The following is a 14,239-nucleotide window of genomic DNA, read 5'->3' as shown; positions in this document are numbered from 1 at the left end:
ATAAATGCCAGCTGAGATGACATTAAAGTGATAGACTGATCACTGTAATCAATGCAATTCAAAATTGCTTTATGACTTAAATGAACTTGGTTCCTTTCTGTGATTCTCCTACAGTTAACATTGTCTGAGCGATGAAGTACAAGGTTGCATCTCACTTTGAAGTAAAAAGTGTTGATATGGAATTAACATTTTTCACGTAGGTTTTGCAGTTTAACTCCTATTTTTATGCAGTTCAGAGGACCTCACTACAAATTCCTATTGCAAAAAGCAATAAGAGCAAAAAATACATTTAACATAGAAGAAAGTCATGCTAAGCTTTCCTCTTCTTCCACTTGCACTACTCCCCCTCCCCAAAATGAACTGACAGTCAAGGCATGTTAAGGGTTATATTTGCTTAGTTATTGTCTATTAAGCTGTGAAAATTGACACCGCAAGATGCAAAAACTATTCAACCCAAAGGCATCAGAATGGGTATTTCATTGTATTTAAATATGACCATGTGGTTCATCTGAGAAGAATTAACTGCGTATATGTTGTGCAGTGCCTGTACATTTGTTGCCAAACATAGGCTTATCCATGCAATTTGAAATGATATTGGTACATTTGATAGATTTTAGCCTCCCATAAGCACATCGTCCCTGACTTCTGACAAGAAGATGCATTGTTAAAAAAGGCAGCCCTACCAATGATGCAGTATGTGATGGTACGGGAGGGCAAAAGTAACACCAGAGAACAGTCTAATTCTCAGATTCTAAAGGAATCTTTATATACCATATTCTCCCAGTCTAATCAGCGCCTTTAAAATCTACTTATGTACAATACTTCTGAACTCTTTTCTTGTTCCGGCTTTATTTTTTCAAAACCCCAGAGGTTCTGTAAAAAACTCCTAGGATCCTTGTAAACCCTTTTATTCCTCTTAAAGCTGGCAGACTGACAGGCTTTAGTTATTCTTAGTGCTAAATTATTTATCTTCCTTTTCCCTCCTAGCCCTGACTTCTGAATCTTTAACTTGACTCTTGGGATATATCTGACGCCATTTTTCTCCCATTTAAAGCAAAGCAATTTTTATCTTTTAAGCTTTTTCATCATTTAAATTGTACATATAAAGTTTGAATGTATAAGTATGTTTAAGGTGTGGTGTCTGTATTTTGTAAGTGGAACTCCAAATGCAACAAGGGAACTAGGTCGTATAAACTATTTTTTGTTTAAGTGTATACTGTTCTTAAATGACTTTGTAGTCTATAGTGTAATATATGGCTGTGGCTGGTTCAGGTAGTACTTATTGTATGCTTATTTTTATATGATTTTTTAATGTATAATTTTTTATCACAAATGTTTTTGCCTTTTAATGTTGTTACATATTTGGCTTATTTTGACGAACAAGGCAACATGGCTGAATGAATGCCTGTAGAAACCAAGCCTAGAGAATCTGAAACTTGTTCTTATATTGTTTTGACAGTGGCCAAGTATGTCACATTAAAGTGAACACAGCAAACATTGGAAGGGGGGAGGGTCTTGAACTGTCTTCTGGGTTGATGACAGCAAGTTCTTATCAAAATGTATGTAATCATCATTATGAGTATTAATAATATACTTATTTTACTCCTTAGATCTTGTGTGGCATCCAAAGAATATAAGCTAAAACACGAGCAGCACCTCATAAAGAGTTTCAAGACACTACAAGGTAAGGGTTTTTTTCCTGTCTATATTATCATATTCATCAACTGAAATGCTGTAGAAACTGGTTTATACTGTAATTTCAGGCATTAATGTATTGATCATGAAGATTATGTCAATTTTTAAATCTCTTCTAAGATTAGTAAAAAGTCAGTCCAATTTTCTTAGAACTATTTCTTTCAAAATATGTATCTTCAGTATTTGAGTAAGTGTCTAATATGCCACATACCTGACAATGTTGGGTGCATATTTGAATTGGGATTTGGTTGTTTCTGGCATTCTCTAAAACCATTACATTTATCCTGCATATAATAAAAACAAGATTTTGGGAGTAAGGGAATGGAATATCAGCTTTATTAGCTGCCATTCTGTTGTCAAAGAGCACTTTCTTTACAAAATAACATTTGGGGGATGTACTTCCAAGCGGCATAATAGATTTCTCTGCCATTGTTGTCCATAGCCCTCATTTTTGAATTTTACATTACAGCTCTGCTGTCCCATGTGAAAATATGATTCTAACATTCCCTTCTAGCTTAAAGCTGTGAATCTGCATACATGTGAATTTAGAAATATGTATACAGTGTTCAAAATAGATCTTGTTCATCTTGAATATTCTAATTCTGTATTTATTCATTCCAAGTTGTTGACAAGGTAGATTTCTGTATTTTATAGAATTGTTCAAATAGCAATGCATGATAAGTGCTGTGATACTTTTCTGTTTCATTTTCACTTGTGTTAGTATTATGCAGTAACTTTCTATTCTATTTCTGAAGTCAGTGACCTCTGAAGGATTTGGAACTCTGAAAGTTTCATTGGTGGAAAAATATCTGATATCATATTCTGGAAAGCCTATGGCTCATTAACTTATGTCTATTAATGGCTGCAAAATTCATAAACCTTTACATAATGATTTTCTTTAAGTGTAGTACTATTAATTTTTATGGTAATTTTACTATTATTTATGATGGTCAAAAGAGTCTATTGGAAAAAAAGATAATCACACAGGGCTTCTAATTTGTAGATCCTTCTAGTGCCTTCTAGTAATTGTTGCAGGCTCTATTAAAGATTAAGGGGGTTACAAGATTTGACTTTATAAGGTGAAAGTAATTCTTTGAAGGGAAAGCTATATTATTAATAGCAATTGGAATTGGTTACTCAAAGAGCTGTAGTAATTCATTCACGAATTCTATTCAGTTTCACTTTAAGCTTTTAAAACATTTCTAGAATCTGGGGGATCCCAATTTCTTTCTGTCTGTATGCTTACCAATTACAGCAACTTTTACACTCAAAACAAACAAAAAAACCCTGCAATTAGAAACAGTTCAGATTAAAAGGCTAAACCCACTCATCTTAAATTGTTAGGACCCAATCTTATCTACCCAAATGGGATTTAAGAGACATTTGCACTCACCAGGATTGGCTGTTTTCTCTTTAGTAAACTCAGGTATATTCTCAAGTCCAAAAGTGCAGCTCAGCGGACTTAAGCCTCATATTAGGTACCAAGTAGGTGCTAGTTTAGTCATGTCAGAATGGATATTTAGGCCTCTTTGCACAGGCCAAAACCTGTCATCTGTCTGCAATAACACCAGCTGCAACACTGCCAAGTTCACCTTCCAGGCTGTTCTCATTTGCTCACAAAGTACCGTCTGATAGTTAAAGGTTTTGTAGGAAGTCCTTAGCTTTGCTTTTTTGAAGACAACGACATTCAAATGCAGCTAGAGCTTTTGCTGTTGTCTTACCTCCTGCATCCTGACCCCCACATACCTTACTGGTAGCAATATAGGTATGAGAGAAGAACATAGGAAAGTTAGACCTTCAGAGGAGAATTCTGCCCTTTAAAAACTCTTAAGTGCTGCTTTCAGAGATGCTGCACTATTTCTTGTTTCTCAATTCCTTTCTGCACGGAAGGGCAATGTACTTATCTGATGTACTTATCTGCTGACATACATTAATGCCCATATATTCACTGCCTAAAGAACTTTTCACTTGAAGAATAAAGTAGAAGTACTCTAAAAGTCTCCTAAGTTAAGCCTAGTGACTTTGCTTGTGGCTCAGAGGTTAACGATATCTGTAAAGGGGAGGACTGGAGCTAATTCACATCAATGGATCAGAATCATAACGAGGCCTTACCTTAGATTTCCCGTGTTGAAGCAAATACAAAACTTCAAAGTAAGCTAGATAAAACACCTGAAATCTAACTCAAAGCTGGATAATGGAAGTTCTCCCTCAGAAGCCTCTTAAGGTAGAAATAAGCTTTGGAAATGCTGATGTTTAGGTCGGTATGTCTTGCAAGGCATGCCTGTGGCATTCCATAACTTCTAACGTCTTGACATTTCTACCTTCAAAATGCATGTTAGATGCATCTTTTTCTTTGCTTTTTTATATGAGATAAGCCTTATTCCCTTCATTTTTTCCTACAGTGCATTGATTTTGTTTGAATATTACCAACAGTTGCAAATAACAGTAGTATTTGGCATTTTTCCTCAGCCTTCATTCAAGAACCTCAGACCTTCTATGTCTTCAAGTTATGGCCAAAATTTTGCATGGAGATCCACTGGTTCCACTACAAAGTCCCATGCTTGATAATGCCACGTTATGCAGGAGTTAGTTCTCACAGTGGCTCTTCCAGGCCTTATTCCAATGCCCTGAATGAAGGATACCTATGATAAGGGGTATTACCTGGTGTTTCCTCCTGCTTAGTGCATGCATGGATGAGCACTGTGAATCAGCTGAGAGAATAACTAGCAAGTTCTTGATAACCCCATGATAACTTCTGTCTGTGTAGTTGTTAACCTTTGAATCTCCTCCCTGTAAGGACAGTTTTGTAGTTCTATGGGTGGGGAAAGAGAAACCTGTATCAAGTAATACAAGGGATCACAGATGTTGGCAGTAGGACCTAGAAATCTTGACTCTGTTAGTCTTTTGCACGGTGCAACTGAATAACCGTTCTGTTGTTTTGCATCTTGCTTTCATGAGATCTTCATTGATTCCAAGCATTATTGCATGCCTTTTTTAACTATAAGAAAAGGCCCCTTGCCATGGGAAAAAAAGTGATTTATCTACAAGTACTGTAGATGTATGAGCTCCTTAGTATCATAGGTATCTTGCTGCTTTGTCCATTCGTAAATACACAGCTGCCAATTTCTTTATTAGCCAGAACTAAGATGTATTGTGTCCATTATCAAATACGTGATCCAACAGCTATGTATTGACCAAAAGATAAATCAAACTCTGTAATCAAAAAGGCTTTATCCTGCTCTGGACTTTCCAGATTTTCTCATTTGTCCTCTGATATACACTTCTTAATGAACAGAAAGCCTGGAGTATGAAGTCTCTGTGCCAGTGAACCTTGTTAGCTGGCCATTTGTGAATTCCTTTTAAACTCCAGAATAATGAGCCAGGTTTGCTATTGATGTAATGGCAGCTCTCGCTACAAAGAATCACTCTTGTGCTTTCAATTCACTAAATCAAGTTTTAACAGTAATCCTTTTCTAGGTTAGCTAATGCTGAACAACTATGAACTCTAACATCATGTCTCTTGGGAAAATGAGTTATACAAACCATCCTGTATGAAAGTGGGATTCTATTTTTCTAGCGCTATCAGTATAGAAGTCTTATTTTCAAATGTGTTATCTAACCCAGCTAGATCCCTACCCCTTTTCCTGCTACAGTGCAAACACAAGCTCAGTAAAACAAAGAAGACAAAGTCCTGATCATTCTTTCCCCGGTGGTATTTGTTGGATAGTCTGTTAGGATTATGAAGACTGTGTGTAGTGGCCAAGATTTCAAATTGTCAAAATATAAGGATAAATTAGGTGTGTTGGTATTTTTTAGTATTTCCGTGGGGGTTTTCTACTTGTGAAAAGTGCATGCTGCTGTGTGTTGTTTGAACACTTAGTTTGAGAGTGTTGCAGGCTGACAGAGTACTGCAAGAGACGAATATTTAGTGGCTTGGCCCTTCATGTACTAATTTGCTGTGTGGCACTCTGTAAAACCCCTTTCTTGAAAATTGCTAACATACAGACAATTTTAGTAACGATTTGGATTTTGTTTCCATGTAAAGCTTAACGACTTTGCTCAAGAGTAATATCCCCAGAAAAGCAATTGCTAGCTGTTAGTGCTATTTCAAGACAAATTTTTAAATTTGAATTTCTGAATCTCCTGCTGACTACTCTTCCTTGAGATTGACAGAACTTCCAAGTTGCAAGGTTCTCCATAGCTCGGTAGCTGTGCAGAATGGTTCTTTATCACACATTATACTTTAAAACTCAGTATAAAACAGGAAAGAACTCAAACGTTGCTTGTGAAGATACATAAGAGACAGATACATCACGTTTTAAAATGTGCTTTACAGTATGGTAATGCAAGCAATGTGTATGAATATGCAATTCTTAATGTACAATTAATTATTTGCTTTTAGTTTGTCATAACTGAATGCAAAGTTGAGGCTGGGAAGGCTATATAACAAATGATCTGTGATCTTTAAAAAATGAATGACCTTCCTATTTTATAGCAATTTTTATAGGATTAAGGAATGTGCAACTGAAGCCAAAGCCTCTTTCACATGCACACACCAGTGCTGGCAAAATAAGAGACCATAACTAGTGAGAGAATAATTTATTCTAATCTTGTAAAACACTTCTGGGCTGTGGTGATTCAGAAATTATAGGTAGTATTTTTATACTTTTTAAAATAAAGTTTATTACATTGGTGTATTTGATATAAATTCTCTAGACAACAGTTGCTGTGAACTATACTGTAGTCTTATAGTTTATTAAAATGTACTGGGCCAAATCCTGATCTTGATGAAATCTGTTAAATTCCTCCCAGATATTTATATTATTTAAATAGATAATTTAAACCATTTGCTTTCTAAGTAGTCTGTTTCTCATATCAGTAGTTATATTTGTATAGATGTAGTTTAAAATCTTAAATATGCAGTCTGCAAGGAGCTAGAAAATTTTTAGAGGCAATTAAAAAAGAAAAAAGACCTTTTATGTCATTGTATTGCTTTTTTGTTCATATTGTCTACTTAGTTCTCAGCTTGGAATTCTGTATTTTTGTATATGATTGTTTCTTTAAATGGAATCCTCATTCTTGATTTGAGTCAGAGTGCTACAATATTCTAAGTAATTTTTGACTATTATTGATTCTAACTTTTACTGTTTTCAACCTAAGTTGTACTCTTAATAAGAAAAGTGCACTTCAATATACTTGAATATAACTCTCCTTCCATCCTATCCCACAACTGCTCCTTACTGATGACTTTTCAAAGATTTTTGAAGAGTCAAGAGAACTGGTAATTTCAATGTGCTCATTTTGAACAGATATTTATCGGATATATATTTTTAAATTATCTTTATATTGATCAAATACTGATGTGTGTGTAAGGAATTATGTTTTCAGAATGCACATGCATCCACAAATGATCTAAATTGGGGGAATTTACTAAACTTAATGGCATTGTATGAAATATTTTATATCTTGTATTTGGAGTAAGAATTTGGCTTTTATTCATGTTTTAAAAGCTACTAGTATATAATATTTAGTAGAATTACAGCATTTTGCATTTGCTGAGAATCTGACCTACATATCTTAAATTCATGCACCATCCATGTCCTTTAATTCAGAAATGCTTTTTCAACTTCAGGGAACAAACTGAGGCAGGGAAAGATTAATCATTTTTGGATGGATAAAAATATAAAAATAGTTATATAAAAATGAAACGTGCCTACGAAAGAACTTTCTTACCATTTTATATTTTTATTCCTAGAAGGTTTCTTCTTTTTTTTTCTTTATTTATCTTTCTTTATTTTTGTTCAAAAGACTTGAAGATGGCTTCATTCTGTGTTCTTAGCACAAAAATTGTTCTGTTAAGCAAGGAGGTATGGTGCTGTACTGGAAGTTTCCAAAGTTAATCCATACCAGATAATGGCTCTTTTTTAACTTCCAGCAAAGCTAGGAAACCAATTCATTTATAGAAATACTGTGGGGGAGAGGCAATAATCTGTTTAATTTTAAAGTAAATCAGTAACAAGCTATTTTTATGGCACTGCAATTTGGTTGGTCTGCCTGCTGTTTTAAAGTAATGTTTAGAGATATCAGTCACATCTTGGATAGTATTTCTTTGTATCCTATAATTTTTAGTGGCTATTTTATAGATTTGCAACAGAAAAAGAGGGATTCTAGCAGGGAATAGTGACAAAGATGACCTTGAATTCTCAGTCCTTCTGCACTTTTTAAAGTATTTTCTGCATCACTGTGGTGCTCAGGAGTGGAGAAGAACAGTGAAAATGATAAGAAAGGGGTTCTCTGTTTTGTTGTGTACATGTGCAGTAGTGACGGTGAACTCAGAAAGCTATGTTTATGGTTTCCCTGGCTTCTTACAAATGTTGATTATTACTCTTTCAAACCAAACATTTGTGGAGGAATGTCCTTATTTTATTACAGATATATAAAATTTACCCCATAGCTACTGTGGTGGGCAATTCTAATATGTTTAGAATTCCAGTTACTTGGATCCCATCTGCTTCTTCAGTCTGAAAAGGACAGCAGGTAACATCCTTCACGTTTTGTTGTTGTTTTATGTCTTTTTTTTTAAACAAGATTTTGTTTTAAGTTTTTCTTATTCAATTGAAATAGTTATTTTTCTTCAATATTAGAAATGCTTTCTGCAGCCATTCTTTGCCTCACTCTACTTTTCCCCAAACATAATTTTGGCTTTTCTTCCTGACTGTAGCTCCAGCAGGGACATAAGGAACAGATTAGTTTGTCTTACATGATAGATAGTTTCTATGAGTATGAAAATACCTAAATAAGAGACCTCATTTCATCAGCAATCACCTAGTTTTAAGGTAGTCTGATAGCCTATAAGTGGATCAGCCCAGTGTGAGGGCTGATCAGGGGATGATTCCCACTGTTAATGCAGTGGCAACACTTGGTAGCACTGTAAGTCATCATGTAGGAACAGATAGGATTGATGGGATACAATATACCTGGCACAGAAGGAGGGAAAGTGAACAGCTTATTCTGAAAGATACTGACCAGGACAGGATTCAGATGACAATTAGTTCAGGAAATTAAACCAATGAATATCCAATCTACACAGAAATCCTTTGCAAGAGAAGTATAGAACGCTTCTGGAAATCTACTTTCCTCTGGCAAGACTTTTCGTTCAATGGCTCCTCTAGTATTTCAATAAGGCTTTTACCTCTTTCTTCCATTTGGCAACTGTAGTAACAGTTTATCGGCTGCTTGGACACTTCTTTAGGGATAAAGTCTAGGTTTAAATGTCTCTTGAGAGAGATTCCCTTGACATTGCATCAGAGGTTTCCTGCAAGTTGTTAGCATATGATATCAGAGGCAATCCTCTATTTTGACCAAGAAAAACTTAGGACCAGGAGAATCGCAACTCCTTTCATTACAATCCCGGAGTGAGAAGAATGAGCATACAAGCCAAGAAATGACAGCATCTTTTCTGTGAAGCTGTTTTTTTCTCTGAATCTCCATAGATCTTCCCTGTTGTCTTTGGACATGAAAGGATAAAAGACTGTTTTGTCAATGAGTTTCATTGTGATACATAAAATCTGTAAAGGAAAATGTGACTCTTCCTCAGTTTTTCTGCAGTGGACATAAGGCTATAGCACAAAAGTTAAAAGATTATAACCTCTCATTTAGTAGGCTTCCTAGCACAGATAACCTTCTGATGTGTAATTTGCAAATATGAATTAAGATTTGGAATACTTGGCTTGCAAAATACAAACCGTCATCCTTTGTTTTCTGCTCCATTTCAGCTTTTATGAATAAAATAAAAATAAGACAAATGTGCAACAGAGAAAAGCAATAAAAAATGTACCATAGTGATCAAGGATGAGGAATATGTGCTTGGAAACTGGGAAACAAATTGTTCCAGAAGCATGATTTGATACTGGTTAGTGCTTCTCTAGAAGGCACTGCTTTTTGTTGGAGTGGCAGCACACGGGTGCTGGGGTTGCCATGGTAAGGTACATGGTTTGTTAGGAGCACTATAAATAGGCACATCGTTGGCCAAAGGCGTAAGTGAAGATCCTGACCTGGTTGGTTTTACTTTGAGTTCTGATCATGGTCACAGAGGCTGATGTGATGATTTACATGATAAATTAAATGGGCTTAAAGGGAACAATCTTTGGGTTTGTCTGTGCTGGAAGTATCTGCCACATGGGTAGTTATTCTGATAAATCTTATTAGTTATTAATATTTATTATGTAAGTTATTCTGATAAATCCTAAGTACTTCTGAACTTCTAATTTGTAGTGGCTATGAGGTTTTGGTTTTAAAATATCTCCTTTATTGAGATCAAAGTAAACCAATGGCAAATGAAAATGCTGATGTTTATAGAAATACAGAAATCAAATCAATGTTTTTCAACTATATGGACTTAGTCTGAAAAAGCAGAAGGCACAGGAAACAATTGCAATATGAATGCATATGTCTATTCTTAGAAACTGTCTTAATTACATATGAATTTGTGATTTCAGGAGTGCACAGTGGTGTTACATGATGCATGTTATCTCTTAAAATGCTGGAGCAACAGCTCTGGATATGTTCCAAGAGATATTTCAAGAGCAGAAGCAGAGTAAACTCATCATTTCCACCTTGGAAAGTTCACCTTGGTTTTGCTGTTGAGCCAGACTGCTTGCCAGTGCCAGCATGGTATAAACACCTCTTAATTAGCAGCTGGGTTGAGTTTTCCAAATCAGTGTAAATAGTCCACTGAATATCTACCAGAAGCCAATCAATTGAATTTGTTACTAAACCTCTTTGGTTAACTAGCAGCAAATGACCATTATGCAAGTCTTTTAGCCCGTTGCGTAATAGGACTCACCAATAGCCATCCCCTCTGTAACACAGGTGGAAGTGCTGCATAAGAATTACATTGTTAGGAGTTTCATAATCTCTAACCATCATCCTTCTGCCCCAGCTGCTGCTATGGACAATGTCCCCCTTTTTCCATAATACTTTTAAAGAAAAAGAGTAGTAGTTAGAACTGGCTATCCTGAAGGCTTTCTGTTCCAGGATGAGATTTGTGTACCTTTTTTAATATTAAGCTGGGAAATGAAGAGAAGGATTGGGAAATGTTACAACGGTGATATTAGGATTTCTGAGAAGTGCAATGAAAGATTTATCCATAACACTTCAAATATTGCCATTGTTAATATATTCTGAGAGAGCTGTATGCAGATCGAAAAAGTTTCTTGGGTGTACAGCAGTAGAAATGCTATGTCTGTCTGTTTTTCATTCTTTGCAGACAGTTAGGACAAGAGCAGTTGCTAAAGAAACTACTTTTAAAAAATGAGTTAACAATGAGCCTATCTGGAATATATTTTTCAAAAGTTTGGAGTGTTTCCATTAGTATGTAAGTACCAAGAAATATATCATAAAAGCCAGTTGGCCTCACAAACTTTGAATCTAATACCAGTTAATAGTATCAAGTTGCAGTTGTTTTAATGTTTTCTATGTAAGGGGTCAGAGTTCCAGCAAACATGTTCCTCGAGTTGTTGGCAGCTTAAAGAGAGAGGCTGCTTTATTGCTCTTTCATAACTGTTCTGATTTCCATAGCCAAGAAACCACCATTAGAGTTTTTATTATTTTTAATTTAAAAAACACTTCAGAAAATATATTACAGGGACACCTGCAGGAGCAGAAAAGTTCTGAAACTTTGGAAACTAGTTCTGCTTTGGAAAGAAACATTTTCTTTTATATGCTAAATATATATATATATAAATAAAAAACTTCTCAAAGCCTTTATTTCCTTTATTTGTGGCTTTGTAGCAGTGATAAATTTTATTTTAATGCGCTATCTTTCTGCATAATATCTGGTCACATCTTCACTGTGCTTTTAAACTAAGACCAATCTTTGGGAATGAAGATGCAATGAAAGCATTTATGGCTTTTCAGGAGAATTCTCAATCCAAACTTGACACCGACCCTCTATTTCTAATACACATCTGATGTTTTCCCCTTAAAAATTTTGTATCTATTCCGTGGGCAGAGTCAGTAACTTTATGAGAGACTGCAGATGTAACTGTCAACTCTTCTGGTCACATATCAAGATGGAATTACAGAATCACAGAAATCAGATGGAAAAAACCCATTAGGTCATCTTGTCCATCTCTTCTGCCAGTTCGTAATGACTCCCTGCAGTATGCTCTCCAATGAGTTGTTTAGCTTAGTTCTGGACAGATCTTGTGAAAGGACTGCAGAGCCTTTCCTGTGATTCTAAGCAAGTCTGTTTCGCTTGTCTGTTTTTATAGTCTTACATGACAGGGCCAGATTGCATCCATATTATTCCTGTAATGCAAATAATAACAATAACAGCAATTAGCATTTTTGTTTGATAAATTACTTTTGTTTTAGGACCAAACCTATGTATTCTCATTTTGAGAAGTAAAGTAGTGAATGAGTAAATAAACAGCAACTAAGAAATTATGCAGGAAATTTCACCTGCTTTGTATCTTCAGCTCATGATTTCTGCATATTTACTGGCGCTTTACTGAATTGTTTCTAGGAACAGCTTTTGGACTTTCACAAGCAGCTTTGAGTGGCCTAGAGCTGAAATGACAGCTGTTTGGTTAAACACTGAACATGTGATGTTCTATATGCCCTAAAAGGTTAGATGGAAAACTGACCTGGCAGGAAGTGTGTCTAGCAACTGATGCAGGAGGCCTGAGTCTCATTTCTAACCCAGGCCACACTGGTGAATCATGAGGAATTTTGTGCCCCAGCTTCCAGTATGTAAGTACTGTCAGAGGATAAAGGACAGTGCAATCACCTTTCTCAGCAGGGCTTTGTGAAGGTACAGGAGACTGAAATTCCTGGATAGGTGGTGCTAAAGAAGAATGGTGATTACCACCATTGCCTGTAAGGATTATTAAATAACTTAATAGGGCTTGAAAATTTCATCTCCATATTCCACTCTGCTGCCTAAATTCCCTTGTATTGGAACACCTCTCTTTGTCTCAGCATTAAGAAGCATGCTTGTGTTGTACTGTGCTGACCACGCAGAGGTCGGAGAGCAGAGTGCAGCATTGCCCAGTCCTTCCCTCCGCTGGAAGGGAAGGCAGGGGAGTGAAAGGAGGCCTGCAAAGGATCACAGTGCAAACATCCAGGTGTCTTTCTTCAATCAGACTTGGCAGCGCATGGCAGCTTCCCATACAATTATACAGAACAAGAACGTTTCTTCAGAGCTTGGTTCTAGTGTAGAGATTGTATGTTAGTAACAAGCAGACTGTGGGAGAAGGCTCCAGTGCAGCAGATTTCTGTAAGGCATGGTGGAGCTGGGTTTTGTGACTTAGAGAAAATGGGCCTATGAATTCTCTTGTTTCAGTCTGCAGCCATATGTTAATTTTCACATCTTCTGCGAGTAGGGCAGAAATGCCTTCTCCATAGGGTATGCTAATTTTCTTCCTAGGGATCTCTGTGTCGCTTCTGTGAATGTAGGGCTCATCTGTCAGAATTTTTCAAATAGGAAAAAAACAGCTTACGCTTTTGAGAGGCAACAGACACAAACTGGAAATACTTTATTCTTACGTTTAAGTAGAATTTCCTGTATCTTTATTGAGTCACTGAACAGTAGGACAGTTTATGAAGTCTCTGAACTTGGACGTACTGAAACTGTGACTGGACAAGGCGCTGAGGCACCTGTCCTGTCTGACCTGCTCTGAGCAGGGAAGTTGGAGCTCTCCAGAGGTCCTTTCCACCCGCAATGCTCCTATGACTTCGTGATTATCAGAAAGAGACCAAGTTTGGAAAAAATAGTGAATTTTCCAGATTTAAGACAGCTAATTCCAAAACTTGGATCCTCTATAACTGTCTTTCTGAAAAATGTTGTGGCTAAGTCCTAGACTAAAACGTGCGACCATTGTAATATACTTTAGCACCTTGCAGAGCACAAGGCTGTACGTAAGTAAACATGTCTCATTAAAAATCATTCACAGTCTCATCAAGCAGCCCTTCTGAAGTGCTAAAGTATCAGTTTTAGAAGGTTTTGAGAGGCATTTATGTAATAATAATGTCATACAGTCCTCATAGTCTATTGGAAAGAGAATTTCATTGTTTAAAAAAAAACAACTTCTACAGGGTGTTGTGAAATGGTAAATGAGTAGGTGAGAGCTTGCTTCAGAAGCTTAGCTTCTGGTTGAGCTTAACAGCAGTGCGATAGTCTTTGCAACAGAGAACAGGTTTTCCCATAATGAACATTTTTCCAATAGGAAGAGAAGACAATTCTCAGTGGCAAAAGGCTATCTCACTTCTTGAAAATTGCCTACTCTTCTACTGTTAGTTTTCTCACCCTGAATTCCTCAGACATCAAAGCAAAAATATCGGAAAGAGTTGATACAGCAGATATTAATTTAAAAGTACACTGTTGTGTAGGGTAGATTCTCTGCTTCACGGAGAAGGCCTGGCTAGAGCATCTGTTTAATACATGGCCAGTCCTGGCTATGTCGAGTTCTGTCATGCATCAGATATTATCGTGGTTTGGAGGATGACCAAGCCAGGGACTCATTCTCATACTTCTGAGTCA

This window comes from Anser brachyrhynchus (genome assembly GCF_964034855.1).
Source record: "Anser brachyrhynchus genome assembly, chromosome: 21".
Classification (NCBI taxonomy): domain Eukaryota; kingdom Metazoa; phylum Chordata; class Aves; order Anseriformes; family Anatidae; genus Anser; species Anser brachyrhynchus.
The sequence above is the reverse complement of the archived record's forward strand: the minus strand, read 5'-3'. Positions refer to the sequence as shown.